Source organism: Siphateles boraxobius, unplaced genomic scaffold (assembly GCF_051911475.1).
Source record: "Siphateles boraxobius isolate OS27281-9 unplaced genomic scaffold, OSU_SipBor_1 12, whole genome shotgun sequence".
In the NCBI taxonomy this organism is placed as follows: Eukaryota; Metazoa; Chordata; class Actinopteri; order Cypriniformes; family Leuciscidae; genus Siphateles; species Siphateles boraxobius.
Window position 1 is genome coordinate 12,622,695 of NW_027508722.1, and position 21,604 is coordinate 12,644,298.

The following is a 21,604-nucleotide window of genomic DNA, read 5'->3' on the forward strand; positions in this document are numbered from 1 at the left end:
GTCCAGATTTTCTTGATTGCTTACACACTATAACTGATGGCCCAGTTAGCCCATTTTCCCAAGCCATTCGTCCAGTTCTTTAAAGAAAGACATGTTTTTAAAATCCATTGAACACATTTGACCTGATATCACACACATTCCAAATTTCTCAATGTTTTCTGCCAATTTTGCACATGTTTACCATGTTCTCATTCAGAAAACACAAGTACACAATATAGTTAACTCAAGTGTCACACTGTGAACTCAAATAGCACACATTTATCCATGAGTAAACATTAAGTAGCAAAACTGATGACACACCAATCAGAATCTCAGGATAAGATAAATAGGGCCAAAATTAATAAATAATAAGGGAACATGGTAAAAAAAAAACATTTGTTACTGATGAAATACAAAGCTCTATTGTTGACGCGATGTTCTTGTGCATGGGAATGACCATTAGGGAAGTTGGTCTACAGGGTCATCTTCCAGATACATAATAATTACAGTACAGAGTAGCAGTTCTTTAGATGAGAGAACTTTCACTATTCTATGTACAGTAAATACCGTAGCACATGTTGTACATCCTCAAACTCATAATTGTCAAATTGATTCCTAGCCAATAACTTTTAACATTTTGTATTTTTGTAGAACTGAGAGACGACTGCCTAGGGGAGGTAGAGGAAATCTTTTGCCAGAAAACTTTAAGAAACTGATATTGTATGGTAAATATGGTCATTACAATACTGTAATACAATTTGGCAGAGGATGCTGAATTTATTTTTTTTATTTTACTGTACTGTAATTGACAGTATACTGTATTGTATTGTTTGCCTAGTTCATATTTTTATTCTTCGCTATTTGATCTTTTCTTTTCTAGTGCGTTTTATCAACTGCAAGATCTCTTTACAGAAGTGTAATGAAAATAAACTTTTCTTTAAGCGTATTGTTGAATTTCACAGTCTGCGCCCCTCTGTGTATACTTTAATAGACATTAAGCTGGAAAAGGAAGTTTTTGTAACAGTGTTATGAATTGATCTCACTAGTGTTCTCTATGGTGTAGTCTGTATTTTTGGTTTAGTGTGTCATATGAGGTCGAAGTTTGATTCCTGAAATAGAGAATGTGTTCCTAACTAAATTATTTTAATTTGAAATGGAAGTTTGAGGTTTGTACAAGCTGGTGTGTAGTTTTGAGAGTTTGTTTTTTATTATTTGTTTATATTTGAATGTACTCAAGAAAAACTGAATTAAAGCAGAACCCCACATAATTAATTTAGTTTATTTAGTTCAAACAGGACAAGATGAATATGAACATAATTCTCATATTGTTTGGCGTCAGAACAGTGAATTACTGTAAATGAATTGGGTTTGGCATTCTTTTTCCAATATACTGCAACTACAATATGAGTACCAAATGAGAATCTTATATTAGACTATTTTCTGTCAAAAAATGAATGCATGCAGGGTAATTTTCTTATGAATTACTGTTAATCAACAGCAACATTATGCCGACTCTGCAGTAATTTTCTGCTCGTTTTACTGTGAATTCACATTATAAAGTTGTCTTTAACCATGCCACTGTAAGAAATTATATTGCATTATACTGCATTTTTTGAAGTCACCATAATGGTGATTAGTGTTCCATTAGCTTGGGATCTTGGACCTTGTATATTCATATTCAAATTTCTGATAAGTCAGAAAGATATGTCACAGAAGTGTGACAAATGAAAACATTTGTTATAGCAATGACTAGCTAGAATATAAAATAAGCAAATTGGCTGATTCTAAGTCAAACTATACTATTATTAGCGTTATTTCAGCATAAAGATTTACTAATATCTTAATTCAAATTCAAATTTTTTTTCGGATGGATATTTCACAATAGCAAAGCAGCTGCTGAGATTTATCTTTGAAAGGTGTGACATCATCTTGCAACACAAGATTTTTGTTTCTTGCATCACCTAATGATGCACAGTCATCAATATTTGACATACAAAACACAACAATGGTGACACTCAACAAATAATGATAATAACTGTGCGGTAACAATAACGGTAACAGTGTTAAAGCAATATGGGTAAGATTTTTAAATGTTTTTTGAAAGAAGTCTCTTTATGCTCACCATTTATTTGACCAATTACACAGTAAAATTTTTAATATTTTTAAATCTGAAATCTACAATTTGAAATGACTGTTTTCTATTTTAATATATTAAAATTAAAATTTTAATGTGATGTCAAGAAATCATTTATATATGCTGATTTGGTGCTCAAGAAACATTTCTTTTTATTATCAATGGTGAAAACAGTTGTGCTGCTTAATATATTTCTGGAAACTCTGATACTCCTTTTTTCAGGATTCTTTGACAAAAAGATTACTAGAAAGTACAAAAGAACAGCATTTATTTTAAATAGATTTTATTTGTTAACATTATACATTTCTTTACTGTCACTGATCAGTTTAATCTGTCTTTGTTGAATAAACATATTAATTTCTTTCTTTGAAAAAAAGTCACTCTGATTCCAAACTTTTGAACAGTATTCATTTTCCCTGATGGATCCACATTCAAGTTAAAGTCCAAGGATGATCTGAGTTAAAATCTTGATGTTGGTTAAAGAAAAATGTTTATGCAACAGTTGTAGTTCATGTATGTGTGCTCTGTCTGATAATTATCAGAAATCTATAATTCACTTCACACCTGGTTGATCCACTTTTACAAATAATAGCAATATGTTAAACGGCTGCTAAAATACCCAGCCCATTGCTTTTTGATATAAATGTTATGCATTTTTAATTAAATACTTCAGTAAAGCTTAAGAAATGACCTGAGATGTATGAGGCTTTAAATGTATAACTTTAGTGAGCAGAAGGAAATATTTGATTAAACTTCAGCCTTTTGGATTCTGATGTCTGAGCAGATAGTGAAGAACAGGATTACATTAAAGAACATTTTTTCACAGATGCGGATTCAACGGCACCTATAATAGCCAGGATTGATTCAAGTAAAATGCACCACAGTAAAATAAATAAATAAAATAAAATAAAAATCCCAGTCAGTTGATAAGTATCCCTTATACTTTTTAATGATGCCAAGTAACTTTGTTTCAGCAGGTTTAGCCAAACACTCTGTTAATTCTTCATAATGATAGTTTCTGTCAGACTGAAGAGTTTGAAGCTCAATATGTCTGATTATATGTTTGGTTTAGACCTTGTTCTCTGCCCAGCCTCAATCTCAGCAGGGTGCCTCCAATTACGCCACTGATTAAGACACTCTTGTGCGAAAAACCTAATTGGCTTCGTGCTGCAGAGAGCTGCTGGTTTTTTTCCCCCACTGTGGACATAAAACAAGAAGCACTGAGAGTGGAAAAACAAGACCCTCTCTCTCCTTCACTTCATATTTTCCCCAGTGGCCAAGGTTATTTTGAAGAATCTCTAACCGAGAACAGCTTTGCAGAATGCCACTTTGTACCTGTTGCCACCATCTTGTTTTCCGATAACAAGCTGGCAACAATACGGGAGAGAGTTTACTTCTCAGTAAACATAACAGCAGCATCTTCTCTCATGGCCTTCAAATTAAATTGAAAATCTAGAATTATCTACTCAACAGCTGTCAAGAAAAGCATATGCTCCCCTCGGGTTGCATTTGTTTTTTCTCCCCGCTCCCTAAGCCCTGATAAGAGTGTTTGTGAAGGCCATTTGTGTGTGTCGACGTCTAGGAGGATGGGAAGGCTAGTTGGTTGGGGGGTTTGAGAACTGGTGACATTTGTTCCTGGGTTCTGTCGAGGACTCCCTGCTGTGTTTCGCTGGGTTAGAGCTTCTGAAGCTGGCCAGCCAGGCCTCCAGGAGCTCTAACTAAGCCCCCTTCCCCCAAACGCACACACAAAGCATATATACACACACATGGACACATGAGCACTTTCACACGTGCGTTCAGTCACACACAAATCTGCAATGTCAAATTAGAAGCAAGTGGCACATGCATAAACTAGCAAACATCCATACACAGAATTTCCAGATGCAGAATTTAAGTGATTCATGCAAACAAAACTATTCGCTACATGATTCCTAATGATGGGCTTTTTTTCCCTGCAGGCATTGCAGTGTGATATAAAAAAAGGAAAGAAAGGAAACACCACACACTGATTAATTCACAGCAGAGTTTAAAGTCGCTGAGCTAATTTTGGTAATTGCATTATACATGTATAGTGATCCACTCAAAGGTTACAAAATGCAAAAATCAGCTTTACAGCTTAAATAGCTCAATACACAGGTTTTGACAAAAGAATATACCATCGTTCCAAATTTTGAGGTCAGTATATATTTTTATTATTCAGCAAGGATGCAGTAAATTGATCAAAAGTGAGAGTACAAACATTTATAATCTTACCAAAGATTTCTATTTCAAACAAATACTGATAAAAAATAATTAAGCAGCACAACTGTTTTCAACATTAATAATAAGAAATGATTTTGGAAAGATCATGTGACACCAAAGACTGGAGTAATGGCTGTTGAAAATTCTGTTTTGCCATTAGGAATAAATTGAAATAATTTTAAAATACATTAAAATAAAACAGTACATTTTTATAATATTTCACATTATATTATTATATTATATTATATTCAGTGGTGGATAAAGTGCACAAATCAAGTACTTGAGTAAAAGTACAAAACTAGCCTAAGCCTACTTATAAGTATTAAATGTAAAAAGTACTGATAAATTAATGTTTATTTTGTAATTTTATATACTTGTATACTTTTATATTGATTTTATATTACTTATTGAATATAATCCTCCTGCTCAAAATATCTGGGGCGTTGCTGGGTCTGACATCATTGTGATGTAAATAGTCAAGTATCAGTATGGAAGATTAGTGAATGATGCAAATACATAAGTTTTTATGTGCAAACATAAACAACAAACAATCATATCAAAACATTAAATAGGCTACATTAAAATATAAATTTAGGTTACTGATATGCTACTTTATGTGTGCAAACAAATAAACAAACAAATAATATAAAAAAAGAGACATCACATAAAGCTAAATGCACAATATTTTAAGAAAAACACTATGCAAATATACAAGCTTTATCAACTTTGAAGGGGGAAGATGCATAGACATTAATTTGCATTATTTTAATGTTATAGGGGTGTTTACAGCTACCTGCGGATGTGAACTCATCCATTACAGCGGGCTTCCTTAAACTTGCCCATTTACAGACGATTTGGTTCACAAAAATTTACAGTCGTGACCTAAATATGGTTTTCATTTATAATAATCAACCCAAAAATTCAGCATTTGTAACTTACTTTTCACGCCATTGGTCGCGCTTAGATTCAAGTTACGAGGGTCTCCCGGTTCTTGGCTAATTTTCAGTAAGACTTGTGAATTCGGTCAACTCGAGACTCGTTTTGAACGGACAATTCGGTGAGTTGTTGCCTAGAAAACAGCTGCAAGAATCGTTTGAAAAGAAGGCTCATTATAGCTATGTTTCCATCCACTTATTTTTATGCGCTGTAAAACGCCAAGATGTGCATACATTCTAAAAATGCACATTAAAAACGTATGAGCCACATGTAAACCACAATGGATACACATTTACCTAATAAATTCCTCGATGAGCATTAAAAAATAAAAAATAAAACTCAAGTGACTTTGCGCGATGGGAGTAGCCTATGGCATCTGGATCAACCAGGGGATCAATTTCGTTGCAAAGCATCTGAAATGCTGTTCTAGTCATTCTGAAATGCCTGAACAAAGTCTGTCATCAAAGTGGTTTGGTATAATTACCTGCCAGAACTGTCTTACACGACTGCGTTCCCAAACAGCAGGTAGGCCTATCCGAAAGCAAGATAACATGATCGCGTTTATTGCGTTTTGTCAGCGCGCTCCGACGAGGTAGGCTACAAGTAATTTATTATACGAAGATTATTATATATAGTGTCTTCTCCTAGTGCAGCAATTTCCATTTTCTTATTGATATTTAGCACCAGTTTATCAGGAAGTGACGATTATTTTTCGAAACGGTGCTATTGAAAACAATCGTGCTTGGAGCACGTGACGATTCCTTAAGTTCAATATAGCAAGAAACAGATGTTTTTAGGAATTTTAGTGGAGTAAAGAGTAGTACAATATTATGCTTTTAGAATGTAGTGAAGCAGGGCTGTAAACACCATAGACATTGAGGGGGACACGTCTCCAACGCGCAGTTTTAACAGTGAAAGATGTAGCTAAACATTTAATATTTGACAACTTTTACGATACGATAAGAAACGTTCCGCGACCGAAAGTAATATCCAGTGATGCAAACTATATATTTTCATGAAATTTCACCGTTTTGAATTTAAAATATACCATTGTTGACATGATTCATGTAAATCATAACTGAATTTGACATGACAAGAAACTTTTTTGCATTTTTACATAGACATACGAATAAGAGTGGATGTGTGCATATTTTTTTTTAAATATATTGTTTGCAAATAGTATACTTCATAACTAGACCTGGAACTTTGATCGTTCTTGTTTCTTTTTTATTTTTATTTCCTTAAATCCCTTTTAAGCTTTTAAACCAATAAGTTTTAATATAAGTTTGCTTTTTATTTTTTCAAATGAATTTGTTGTGGTTATCAACATTAGGCTGTTGATTGAGCTTAACTTTTTGAACACAAAATGCTCTATTTCAAAGCAAAACCCATACAGAAATATACAGAAAAAGTAAGACATCAAATACAAAACTTAGCCTAAGTGTCCCATTTGACTAATTCTCTCACTTTACCTGTGTTCCCTTATGTGTAGTACCTTGGTACTTATAGATTACAATTTTTATGTATGACTCAAATTAATCAATCTTAGACATCGTTCCTCATCTATTATGGTTCTGTTAAATAATTGGTATCATGCACATGCTCGTTCACCTCAACTTCATCCTCATAGACGAGTGCCCTACAACTGCTATCATGCAAATCATCTCAATATCGTTATTAAATGGTGGCATCAGCAATTCCAGTTCACTGAAGAGTCTTCAGATATAATTACCTAAACGCAAAGATGAATTGTAAATGAATATGACCGTGATGATAAAGATTTGAATGCTCATATGGAGACATCATCCAGGAAGGGGTAATTCTGCATTTTAATATCTCATTCAAATAGTAAGAGGCCTGTTTGAGCACGATTCTCATTTAGATTGGTTATCAGCACAACTTGTGATGCAACAGTAAAAAAAAACAATGAATTACTGTGAATTGGTTGTGTCTGGGTCTGCTTTCTGATTCTTTAATACAAATATACTTTAATATACTTTTAATTTTTCAATACCTGGTCATTTGAACAATAATATGAGTGGCAAATGAGAATATTCAACAAGCCTATTTTCCATTGCCTTTCCTATTTTTCTGTTCGACAGCAGAAACGTTATGAATATATTAAACAAAAGCCTAATTGTTACTATAACTCCAAATTCAGTCCATTAAAAAGAGACTTCGATGTACAAAGTTGTAATCCATGGCTATACTCAACTTCTGAAAGATCAGGCCACAGCCTCAAGGGCCGAATTTATTTTTAATTGTAATAATTTGTTTGTATTAATAAGGCAACATTTTATATGCTATGTCTGACTGTGTAAAGCTTGGGAATCTAGAATTTCCCTCTCTTTTGCAGCTTTTTCTGACTGTTGTGTTTTCAGGCTGGTTCAGTGTTTTTGGTCCGCGTGATACCTGAAGTAATTATATGTATGAAAGCTGAGACACCAATTTATCAATAGTTTAAAGTGAACGTGATAATGCAAACATCAATGCAGGAGCAATGAAAGAGAAAATTAAAATTCAGAGTAAACAAGCACAGTATGACATTATTGCTGTATTAGACTGAGAGCTGTAGGCCAATTTAGTGAGCTAGTTTAACAGCAGCCCCAAATGGGATTTGATTTGTTCCTGCATGTGCTTGCGTGTGTGCGTGTGTGTGTGTGTGTGTGTGTGTGTGTGTGTGTGCACGAGAAGGGGAGAAAGCGAGAGAGAGAGAGCGAGTGACTTTGTACTGCAGGTGAGTGAATATCTCATGCTCTCAGCCCCTGGACCCCCTGCTGTTTTCAATCAATACCATTAGAATGTCAGAGTCCGGTCACCCTGACTGTAATCTGCTGTGTGTGTGTGTGTGTGTGTGTGTGTGTGTGTGTGTGTGTGTGTGTGTGTGTGTGTGTGTGTGTGTGTGTGTGTGTGTTTCTCCGCCAGCCCCCTCCCTGAAACTATTAATTTGATAAGCTTTGGCACAATTTAACACAGATTTGGGCTACGGTTCATTTTTAAGGTTTTTCATTTTTTTGATTATCAGGAAAAATAAGGAAAAGAGCAGATGGTCAGGAATCAGTGTCGAAACGCAAGACTGAGAACTGCCTGATCATGGTTATTGGAGGATGTGAGTGAACTTTAATACATATCCTTATACCAGATCAAATACTTTTTAAAACAGCATGTCTCTCAAAATCTTATTTGGAAAGGGTCCTATTTATTTATTCTTTTTAAAGTGAGTAAATATATAAATACATAAAATTTATTGCACATCATTGTACTTATCTTTCTTTCTCAAATTAAAAAGAGTAAATAATTTAGTGATTTATTACAGCATTTTAAATGGTTTGCCAAAGTATTTTTATGTTAAAGAATTTATATAAGTTACTTTTTTATAAAATACACATTCTCAAACATTATAAATGCTCATTAATGACTGAAAGATGTTCAAAACACATATTTAAAATTATTTTTCCGAAAAATATTGGTAAAGAAATTATAGCTTCTGCACTAGTACATGCAGTATGATCTGTATACAGCAAGCACACATGTATCTGCCCAGTGGATATATGCAAATTTAGATATTACCGGTAAATAAATAAATTTAATTAATTTTTCACCCCCAGTTGTACACAGCTACATTGAATTTGCACATGGTACATGAGAAAAAATTACATGCTTGTATCATTGTGTTTAAAACAATAATCTATGGTAATTACAGTTTTATTATACCATAATTATACATTAAGTATAGTCATTACAAAAAATATATATTTTTGTGGCATATACTTGTGGTAAACCTTGAGTACTGTGGACTACACAAAAGGCCCTTGTTATCAGTTATAATTTTTTGACAGTTTTAGTAATTTTATATTTGCCTACCTGATTTGTTTTTCAAACATATGCATCTGTTTTTCAGATAAAATGTGTTTAATCATGCTATTCTCCTCACATTAGTAAGAATGTAATTTACAAAAATTAAGTAATTCTAATATTAATATTAGATATAAATATATTTTGAAATCCAAAGAGAATAATTTTACACAAGGAATAAAGTGCATTACATATTAAGCAAAGAGCACTAAACGCCTGACCAACTTCCTTATTCACATCCATTTATTGTTTAAAATGCCATATTGTTCTTACAATTATTCCTATTTTAAAACAGGCACTTTGCAGGTGTTCTCTAAATCAGAGTTTTTTATTTATTTATTTGAAAACTCCATCTTTAAAAGCATTTAAAACTTAACTGCAGATTAGAGCTTCAACTTTAATGGGCAATTCACATTAGCAAGTAGGAATACTCCAGCATTTATGTGTGATTGCTGTGACAAATTAAGTCTATTTCAGGAACAAATTAAGGTTTATGTGTAATATGGGGAGAGCCAAACAGCAAGATTGAACTACCACTAGTCTCATCATTGAAAGTGTGAATAAAGCACTTGGATGAATGGACCATCAAGTACTGCTTTAATTGGATGGTTGCGGGGTGTCAAACTGAGGTTAAACGTATTTGCTGTGTACACAAATATGAAGCTGGAAATTTGATCTATTCTGAAAGTGAGAAATGACTTTGAGTTAGAGAATTTAAAATTACACTGTTTGTCTGTTGACACTATTGTTTTTTTAATGCAGAAAACAGATTCTTATTTTATACGAATATTTTATTTTATATTTTTGTATTGATTATATTCTTATTTGTCTGTGAAGCCTGATATATAATAAATATCATTTTAAAGTAAAAATCCTTTTCCTTCCTATTGTTTGCCAGATAATCTTTGGCACTGTTTCTTTTTTTCAGGGCGCAGATTTTGATGGCATTTTCTTTATGAAAGGACACGTTTCAGCCTCTTTTGCGAGAGATGTTCAGAAGATTGTTTACGCCTTTTAGTGTTTAGTGGGGAAATGAACACCTGGTATGCTTTACAAGCAATACGTTCAGCAGTATATGCCAAATAATCATACAATAAATTTAAATGCTGGTGATGGACAATAGAATATGTAAAAAATATGTTTTTTTTTTCATGTAATAAACCATAAACTATGAATTCAGTTTATATTTATTATATGTTGGTACAATAATTTATAAACATGTATACAAATCATGCTGAAGCCAGTAAATGAAGGAAAAAATTGTGATTTAAAAAGAAAGGTATATATATATATATATATATATATATATATATATTTATATATATATATAATTTAAGCGAATAATAATTTGTATGCACCACTTAATTTTACAGTGTCCTTGTTTCATAAGTTAAATGTACTTTCTGTAGTAATAACAGTAAATTAGGGATAATTACATACATCTAACCAAACTCTGTTCCTAACCCTAACCAAGTATACGTATTTAATTAATATTACTTAGTGTAATCAATTTGTATAACACATTTTGGTTACACTTTATTTTAAGGTGTCATTGTTACTGTGTAATTATATATTTAAGCACTGAGTAATATTAATTAACAACACGTACTTACTATAGGGTTAGGATTTGGTTTGGTTTAGGGCCATGGAAGTAATTGTGCATAATTTAATGTTATTACTATGGTAATTACATGTTACATTTGTAAAAAGGACACTGTAAAACAAAGTGTTAATTACATTTCTATATGAATTCAATTTTCTGCTTGAATTTATTGAATTTTAAATTGCTTGTATGAAGTCACACTCAATGTGCCCTTGTTACACTGTAACTACACAATTAAATACTGAGTAATATTAATTAAATACATGTACTTAGTATAGGCTTAGGTCATTATGCACTACGTTATTACTGTGGTAAGTACAAATAGCATGTGTAACAAGGACACATTCAAATAAAATGTTACCATATATGTGTGTATACAGCTTCTGTAATAGTAAACAGTGTATTGTAAGCATAAACACACTGACAGCTGGCATACAAAAGTGTTTTTTTCCCCCATACACTACCAGTCACTGAACTGATTTGACAGAGGTTTATAACGCACTTGATTAGGATTCAGCACAGTCAATACCAAGTAAACCTTGATGCAAAAAAAAAAGATTTTTTTGGAGGGGGGTTGTTGGGGAGATAATGAGCTACCATTAGCATTAGCTAGCGTGTCACCTTGGCAGGTAAAATATAATTGGGTGCTGGAGTGTCTCTGTATGATCAGCCCACCGTGCAGTGCATGCACATACTGCATTATTTAGCAGCGCAAGGCACAACGCAGCTAGGTAGCAATCTCCTTTCACAGCCCATTAGCCAGCACTGATCCAGCGCTGGCAACGAGCTGCCCCATTCACAGCACACTAATTATTTTACATCAGTCACAGTATTTTTCCCCCAACAAATGTGACCAGTGATGCATAATTATGAGCGGTGGGGTTCGGAGAATGCTGAGGGCGCTGGGGACTAAACTGTAGCTATTTTAGAGAAAACACAGATGTACGCTGAGAGAACAATCAGATCTCCACCTAACTCTGCTAGGTACACCAATAATGTCTGAAAATGTAAAACCCAGCTGAGTACGTGGTGCAGTTAAAAGTCGGGAATTTTCTGCGCCAACTTTTTTTAGACAAAAGTTATTCCTTAAAGATTGGTAAGTAGCAATGTTAGATAAAGTTATTCAAGTAGCTACTTTTACGTTTGTTTTTAAATCTCGAAAAATGAAGTAAAAACATCACACTCTATTCATGAAGACCTTCAGCATCTCTCTAAATGCAAGTCATCGCTTTCTTTTCCACTCACAAAGACCTAATAACAAACCCAAACAGTCATTAAACCTTGTATGCTAATTCTATTAGCTTTAGCACAATATCTCTTCTCATCAGACAAAGACTACTGAAGTATCACAAGACAGCATTTTCAGCCAACATACCTAGAGCTGACTTAATGTCGAAGAGGACAAAACAAGCACCATACGAAGGCCATGGCTCGGTCAAAAAAGTCCACTTTTAATCTCATCCAGAGAAGAAAAACACATCCAAATCTTCAGTTTAAATGATGCAGGTGAAACACATCATTCTTCTTAAGAGGGAGAGGAAAATTTAGGTTTTCTACTAGCTTGCCTTGTGATATTTCTGAGCCGTCAGCAATGTAGAAGCTGCTTTTCTCTCCCCTAATTCTGTGGACTTGAAGCTTTGAAGCCCCCCAACTGTGCACAGTATGGTCTTTGAAGAGGGGAAGAAATTCAGAGATTTAAAAAAATGGATAAAAAGCAGGGGGAACATGCTTCTCCTCACACATACCATTGTCTACATTTATCTGTTTTTTAGGGTGCCATGTTCGCTTTTGGATACAGGAAGCTTGATTTGAACGGATCTAAGACTGGTACAACAGCAAAATGTGGAACACATTTGTGGAGTTAATTTCTAAGTATATAAAATATAAATACACTATTCTCTGTATAATATATAATATTTACAAAATGCATGTCACTGTTTCATCAAAAGAACATTGGTTATGATAATTAAATTAGTAATTTTATTTCCTGTACAAATGTAACCTTTGACAGTTTACCTTCAGATCTTATTACTATAAATAATTCTATAATATATATTAATATTCAAACTGCAATTTGAAGAATAACATTTTTTGTGTGAAATTCCTTTAATTTGGTACTTTGGTGTTAATTTAACTTGCATTAAATATAAAACCCTACTTAAATTTTTTCTTTAATTTTTATGAATCATCAGATGCTATGAGGTACATTAATATCAAACTATTAAAAAAAAAAATACACTTGTAGAGATCACTCAGTCTCATAAAGGACATAAACCAACAAGGATTTACATTTTGGTGCTTTTCCCCCCCAGTGAATGCTTGCAAAGCTCCACGAGATTTTGTGAGAACATAAACCAATACGGCCATAATGCTCATTGTTAGGAAGGCGTAATGTTATGCAAATGGACTTTAGCTGAGGGGCCGTCTTCAGTACTTCTGAGCTTGTGGCTTTGATAACCTCCATTACTATAGGATTAGATTAATGCTGATGTTTTGTCAGTCTCCTTGGACACTAGTCCTCAACTCAGGACTAATCCTGTAATTCTGATTGTCTGAATAGAAGGACCCAACCATACCTTGTCGATGACATTCGGCAAAACACAATGACACTTATACTTTAGATGAGTCTGTTGTTAATATACAGCCCAGAAAACCATATGGTTTAATAAACCAAACGGATATCAACGGGCAACTCTGACAAGGAAGGTTTTGATGGCTTGTTTCAAAGAAATTCTCTTTTATTGTCAATGTTTTTTAACGATATAGATTTAGATTTTTTCCACCCTCTGACCCTCTGTTGTTTTCTTTCTTTGAGCTTCTCTGAGACATCTCCAGACTTTTTTGGAGGTGATGGTCTGTCTGCTCTCTGGCTGTTATGTTTATTTATTTGCTCATTGATTTTTCAACATGTATGTACACACGTTTCTCGACTGACAGATCGATTTTTTTGCAGTGCCAGAAATCCGTTCTGCATTTAGCCGTGTCCTGTGATCATATTCCATTTTAACCACTTCAGATGCACTCCGGGCCTTTCTGATCATAGAGAACTGAATGAAGGAAACTAGGTTGTTTTCCCAAGGTTTTTTTTTTTTTTTTTTTTTTTTTACTCTAGCAGGAAAGTGGACAGCTAGTGGACACAGATTAATACAGATTTGATTTGTGATTTTTGCACATAATTTGCAATGCACTCTCAAGCCTCTGAAACCACAATTAATAATAGAAAATATATTTACTGGATATTTCATGACCTATACTATCCATATTCACTGGATGGATGGATGGATGGATGGATATATAGACAGACAGACAGACAGACGTGGGTGGATGGATAGATAGATAGATAGATAGATAGATAGATAGATAGATAGATAGATAGATAGATAGATAGATAGATAGATAGATAGATAGATGGAGACATTTTGTAGAAAATAATAGACATTTTGGTGTTGTGTTTGAAATCAACATATTAATCCACTCTTAGAGAAAACAAACATGTGAACCTTACAGTATAAATTTTAAAATGAGATATAGCCCTGTATCCAGTATTCATCATTTGCTATGTTTCAGCTATATGATTGAACTTAAATCCATTATAAGGGTGTGTCTATAATGATTAAATTTGGTATTGTGTCCAAATTTTCACTCGACTTTGACCACAACCTTTGGGAAAATAGGCATTAAGAGTCATTGTTGGACTCCAGCAGGACTCTCTGGACTCAATAATTTGATCAGTGAGTTCTCTCCGGGGGCTTTCACTGCTGCTGTCAGCACTTAGGACCCCTTGTATAACTGAGACTTCTTTTTCTGCATTAACAGTATCCCAGACTATCCAGACAAACCAGAAGTCTGGTCTGTTACACAATACATCCCCATATTTGAAACAAAGAAAACGAATTATACTTATTGTTACCTTTATGAAACTTGAAATATTATATTGTGGAAAAATCCTTCTACAAAATATTCCTTGAAATATGTATGCAAAAAAACATGTGTGGCATTATGCAAGAATAAGAGGATTTTTAATGTATATTATTCTAAAGTAGAAAAACATAATAAATATCATTAGCCTGGTTTCCATTAAAGATTTGAACAAAAGTTTTGCAACATTTTCTAAATGTCGATTAAAAACATATTGCGAAATGACGGCGTTTCCGTTAACCGATGTTATGAGACTAAATTATTTTCCTCTCGAAATAAGTCGTTTAAAAAATCATGGCAACAGATCCGCACAGCAAAAAAAAAAAAAATAACTTTTTTTTTTTACACAAACAATCAGTTTATATACCCATGACTGCTGTCTTACTCAAGTCATGGTGTATGCCAGAGCTGTAGTATGAAATGTTTCATACATTGGGGTTATTATGGCAGTGTCTTGTTTTATATGCTGGTTTATCTGTTCTTGTTAGAGTTTTTATTTGCGATCTTGTTTATTGATTGTTTTAATTTCTTAAAACAACTGTAGATACTGGCAAGGCAATTTGCAATTGCACTGCAGCTACAGGCCATTAAGACTTTTTAAATAAGACAATCAAATGTCCAACCATACAAGCCATAAATCCTAGAAAAAGATTGAATGAATTTAATTATACTATTTTCTTGAAGATTTACTGCCACAATCACATTCAAACAAGGATGAATAAATGTATGAGAATGTGCGTGTTCTTTTCAAATTTGCAATCAAATGATTTACTGACAGTGTTCGTGTTTTATGACAGATTTGTTCCATGTACCGTCAAGCTAAAATGGCCCACTAATTATAAACTACAGCAGTAATTCTACTGCTAAAAATGCACCTATTCATTATTTAGGACATTGATTTATTTTTCCCATTTTATGTTAAAGCAAGCAGATCGCATTGATCTGCATTCACGTTTTAATGGTCTGGATCACTGGATGTTGCGATGTCCTCAGGTTGATGACAAACTCTTGACCTGTGGATCGGGAAATGCTCAAGGCACTACTTAGAATCCCTTAAAGCTGCAGTACGGCATGTTGGCATGTCTGGATCTGGTTTTTGTGGTTTGGCAGGGACTAGGATAATGATAGACTGTTGTGGTCTGGACAGCTGGAGTGTAGTTCCCAAAAGTGCCAGTCCTAATTTTCAATTACTACTGTCCGAAGTACAAGTAACAGTTAGTAATGGCTCTATTTTCTAAACCTTCATGGTCTGAGAGCCTCTGTTTCTTTTTGGTTGGCAGTCGAGGAACAGACTGAAAGAAGCTGCTGACAACCTAACAGCGTTTTAAAAAATACATACCTTCATCTGAGGGACTGTTAGTCATCAGCTACACCATTCCTATTCTGAGGATCTCTTGGACTCTTTCGGTGTATCATATCAGCCAGCTGAGTAGATAGAACCCTGCCAACATTCCATAGGCAAAGGCCCCTTTTACTGCCGTAATTGTAGTGATGCTGATGATGGTATTAGATCGATTACAAACATTTACCATGACGCTAACAGGGCGCTTTTGTTATCAGAGCTAAAACTTTCTGTGACACTTTATATTAGGTGTCTTTAACTATGTACTAACATTTTAAATTTAGATACAAGTGTTCAATACACTTTGGCTGCTATTGAGGTGGGATATGGGTAAGGTTAGGGTCAACAGTGTAATTATAGATGTAATTACAGAAATTAATAAGAGCTGTAAATACATGGTCATTTTTTAGAAGCATAATGTATGTACACAATAAGTGCATTGTATTAAATGATTAATTAACATTTTAGTACATAGTAGTTTTGATTCTGCCCAGTTCAGAGTTTTTGTTTCCCCGCTGGTCCTGCCCAGCTTAGAGTTTTCTGTCTCCAGAGTTCTCGCCCAGCCTCCCTCTCCCACCCCCTCTTCCCAAATCAGCCAATTCCTCAGACATTTATCTGCTGGTTTCCTTCATCCCCTCGACATCTCCTCTTACGCCTCTCTGTGAGGATCTACCTCGGATCTTTAGGTCAATTCCGCCTTGGCTCCTCCCTCCCTCAGCTCCACCACAAACCATCATCCCTGCAGCCCATCCTGGCTCCCTTTTCCCTCCGTTTCCACCTTGGTTGGACATCGTCCTGCCTGCGTTTCTACGGAAATGAAAGGAAAAAGATCCGTAGAAATTCTTGCTTGAAACATGTGGAAGGTTCTTGGAAATCTACTCTTTGTCATGTAGGTATCATCTGATTAAGAAAAGTTTGAATTTATTGATTGAAAAATTTAATTTGGTGTTACCTTGCACTTAAGTGTCTGTGCATGTGAGTGTCCACATTTTAATCATTGTATATGTATATTTCATTGTCTTAGAATCATTGCATATATAATTAATATTAAAATAAATGATAAAATTATATATATATTTTGTTTGTAGATTAGATAGTCTGATGTTTTAAAAGCCTAATTAACCTTCATGAGGGTCTGCTGGAGTCCTGTTTTTGTTTTATTTGTTTGTTTGTTTTAAATTTACTGTGTTTATGTGTTGTTCATGTTTGTTCATGTTTAAATTTTTCTTGGATTTTTGTTGCATTATTTTAATGAAACGTTTTCTTCATGATATCATCAGCCCAGTCAGCACAGAACTACATTTCCCAGGATCCCTTCTGGTCCCCACCTGCACTCAGTAAGCCATCATCACACCTGCCACTGATAACCACTCATCACCCACGCACCATACAAGCAGTTACTCTTCAGTTATGGTCTTGTCGTTCCTACCAAGAACCACCAACCCCAACACCTGAGAAATTAACCTGTGAGATCTTCTTCAGTCTCCAGTCTTGATACTTCAGTCATCCGTCCTCTCCTGCGATCCAGTCTGCTGTCATCTTCACCCACAACAGATAAGATCTGTCATTCACCATCAGCATTTCAGCAATTGATTCACCTGCTCCCGTCTTGACTTTCCTGTAATAAACCACTGTTTGGATATTACCTGTGTTTGCCTTCTTGATATGATTTGTTGCTCTCCCGCACTCAAGATGGCCGCCCCATTGAGGAATATACTGGGGAATTCTTGAAGCTGGCTTCAACGGTACACAGAAGATGCTGTGCTGATGGAGATTTTTCATAGAGGTTTGGAGGAACCTTTGTACTCTAAGATGCCATGGGGTGTGAATAGGTGCAATTTAGAGCAATAGATTTGCTACGCCCTTCTACTCAGCGGATCTAGTCCTGAAAGACTACTTTTTCTTTCTGTGATTTCCGAGTATGTCCCATTGAAGTCTGCACCAGCCATTGAGCCTGTTCCAGCCCCAGAACTCAGTAATGAATCCGTTCAAGAGAGTGATGTTCCTGAGTGAGCGGTGAGCCCATTCATTGACCATCCCAGTCCAGTCATTGACCAGCCCAGTCACCACAGAACTACATTTCCCAACATCCCTTCTGGTCCCCACCTACACTCAGCCAGTGCCACTGATAATTTTACAGTAGGAGCACTTACATTGTTCTTAAAGTGCCCCTATTATGCTATTTTTAATGTCTCCTAATTTTGTTTTGGAGGTCTCCTACAACAGGTTTACATGCATTCAAAGTCAAAAAACCCGAGCTGCGGGACTCGTAAACAATGTTTATTTTTAGGAACCTTCTGATGAGCTCGCTGTTATTCCCCTCTCTCCATTACGTAAAACCTGCCTACGTAACACATACCTGTACTATGTATTGGCTGCGCGCGGCCACACATGAGAGGACAACAAAAAAACAAGTTGACTGCACCGGCCGCTGCTGTGCCATTCATCGTAAGCTTTGCAGACATCCCGAGTCTCTCGCATATTGATACCGGCTCCCTGATGGCCGCAAATTAGTTTAAATCTCCCGGAATCTAGAGCGAGCGAGCAAGAGCTTGCACATACTGCGCTCCAAACCGTGTTTCGCGCGCATTGCAGAGGGCGAGAGACCTTGCATGTGTGTGCTAGTGTGCGTGTGTGCCCCATGAAATGCATGTAAGACAGCATGTAAGACCCCCGTCGACCGAACAATCAAAAATCAAACTCTATCATAAGTTAGTGATATCATACAATTTTTGTGGATATTAGCCTATATTTCACATCATTTGGTTGGAATAGTGTTTTGCATTTAGCTACACTGTGATTTTTTGCAATTTTGCACTAAATAGGAGTATGTAAGTTTTAGTGCTGTGAGGTATAACATTTTCTATATTTGGTCTTATGGTCCCACAGAGCCAGCACAATAGGAGCCAAGGCCTTTCATTATAATTCAGCGACAGACAAGGGAGTCCTTTCTCTTCAGAACCTAAATTTTTGGTCTGTACTTTACTATATGTTCAAGCTAAAAGGCAAAATACAGATATTAACTTAAAAGTAAAGCATTCTTGGTGTTTTTGTCATGTTGCAATAGCCTGTTTACACTGATTATATACCAAAATCAAAGCTGATACTGTATGCTAATAGATAAAGGAGTCATAATAACATATTACAGCTTTGAATTCCTTATATATAGCTATGTAGTGTTCTAAGCAGCCTGGATGGGTCGCTGTCCGTGATGCAACACTTATTATAACCACATGAGACTTGAGACTTGACTTGGACTCTAGCTCAAAGACTTGAGACTTGACTTGGACTCTAGCTCAAAGACTTGAGACTTGATTTGGACTCTAGCTCAAAGACTTGAGACTTGACTTGGACTCTAGCTCAGAGACTTGTGAGCATCTCTGACACATTTATCAATGATTCTCAAACGACTCGATGGATGAATCAATCTCTCTAAATCTGTCCTTTCCGCGAGCTACTCTGCTCTGATATGCCAGATAGCTCAGTCTGTTGTGATTGGTCTACTGCATACATTGCGCATCATTAAAAAAAACATCCATTGCCATAACTCTTCCTAGAACTCAGCGATTGTACAACGTTAACTAAAGACAGTAACGAACTATGACGTCGATTTAACCATATCAGTCTGAGCGCGAGTCCGATGATGAAACATTGGAAGAAGTTATTCAACCCAAACCTCCATGGCTAGGACAACTTGAGCAGGACGTTTCTCAGTGATACACTACTCAGTTTGAGGTACATTATGAGATGTTGCAACTGTAATCCCTCACCATCAGTATTAACAAATGTATGTACATCAACAAACCGATGTGTATATTTCTAATTTATTGCGGTGAACATGCGGGAACTGTATCAATATCTGTGCATAAGTTAGCCGAGCACTAACGTGAACGACAGACAGTCTGCATTAATATGAAGCAGTTTTAGGTAATACTGGCCCACAGCTGAGTAGTATTTCAGTAAGACAGGAATAACGTGAGTTAGCAGGAGACCTACAAAATATAAAACACCAAACTAAGTATTTTGAACACCCGGTAGAAAATATATAGAGGTTGGGATTCTGAGGAGCAAGTTGTTTAAATTAAACTGGGTACAAACCCATCTTTCAAGAGCAAGCATTTTGTCAATCACACGTTGAACTAGATTTGAGAAGCAGTCGTCAGTAAAATGAAGGGAGCAAAAGCCTCATCCTTTGGAAGTGAAAATAAACCGAATTTACTTTAACAGTAGAGAGCACAGCGTCTTGACGATATGATATCCACACGAACAAGCTACAGCAAGATATTATTTTGTTATTTAAAGAGCACTTTAGTAATGCACAGCACAGCAGCACACAAACATGCCAAATATTAAAAATAAAACGATTACAATGTAAAAGATTATTATTGTGAACATAAAGATATGGTGGAATGAATCCAGCTTATCCCGTAGATGGTCTGCTTGTACACTTTTACCTCGCGCACGAGCAGATCCATTTGCACTCTGGAGACGCGTTCGGTCTTTCCACTATCAAATTCCGTCATGTAAATAGCGAATAGCTCTGATTGGTTTATTACATTAATCAGTCCAAAACACACCCATTACTCTTTAAGAGAATACGGACAACCCTTTTAGACCATGCGTCTGGCGTGCCAACCATTTTTTCCGTTGTTAAACTAGCAAAAGTTGATTCGGACACGCCCTAACTGGACTTACGCGCTGCACTTTAGTCCGTGCACTTAGATTGTTAAAATAGGGCCCCATGAGTTCGTGTTGGATCCCTGGTCGCTCCTTCATCTTCCACGGAGGATCGGGTTGCCCATTCGCGTCCCTGCGCTGCCAAGAGAGACTGTTGCCCGGCACCTTTCTTCATCTGACCCATTACGGCTACTCGCACTTTATCAATAAACTCCTTTATTACACTCTCAATTGAATCCTCTGTCTTACTGGGCGTGACAGAACGATCTGACCCTTCATGGATTCAGCTGACTTGAGTGAGTTCCTTTCCCGGAGCATCGCTCGCATGGATCAACAAGAGGAAAACATGGCTGTTACAGGTCGCGCGGTGCAAGCCTTGGTAGTGCAGGTGTCCGAGCTCACCCAGCAGCTTCAACAACTAACGCCTCCCAGTGCGCCACCCCCGCCGCCTGTTCCCCCCACTTTTCCAGTACCCAGCGGTCAACCGGAGCCACGTTTGCTTACCCCGGAGGTGTATTCTGGTGAGCCTAACTTTTGCAGAGCATTTCTGACCAAGTGCTCAATGTTTTTCTCGCTTCAGCCACAAACATTCAGTATTGAACAGTCTAAGGTGGCTTTTGTGTTGACGCTGTTGTCGGGACGTGCGGCTCTGTGGGGAACGGAGGTGTGGGAGAAACAGCATCTATGATGTTCCTCGTACCAGGCACTCTCTGAGGAGATGAAAAGAGTTATCGATCATGTAGTGGCGGGGCGAAAAGCAGCCCAGCTACTCGCGGATCTCCACCAAGGAAACTGACCTGTCACCAACTGCTCTATTGAGTTTTGTACTCTAGCTGCAGAGTGCCATTGGAATGAGTAAGCATATTGGAACATGTTCCTGCATGAGTTGGCTGAACATATCCAGAAGGAGATATACAAC

At 36.0% G+C, this 21,604-nt stretch overlaps 1 long non-coding RNA gene across 1 annotated transcript; it reads left to right on the plus strand.

Moving 5' to 3' along the window:
* Positions 1–5,616: 5,616 nt before the first annotated feature.
* On the plus strand, positions 5,617–10,257 carry LOC143713546 (uncharacterized). Its single transcript, XR_013195113.1, has 3 exons — positions 5,617–5,815; positions 8,316–8,399; positions 10,074–10,257. It is a non-coding gene; the product is annotated as an uncharacterized LOC143713546 (long non-coding RNA).
* Positions 10,258–21,604: the final 11,347 nt, after the last annotated feature.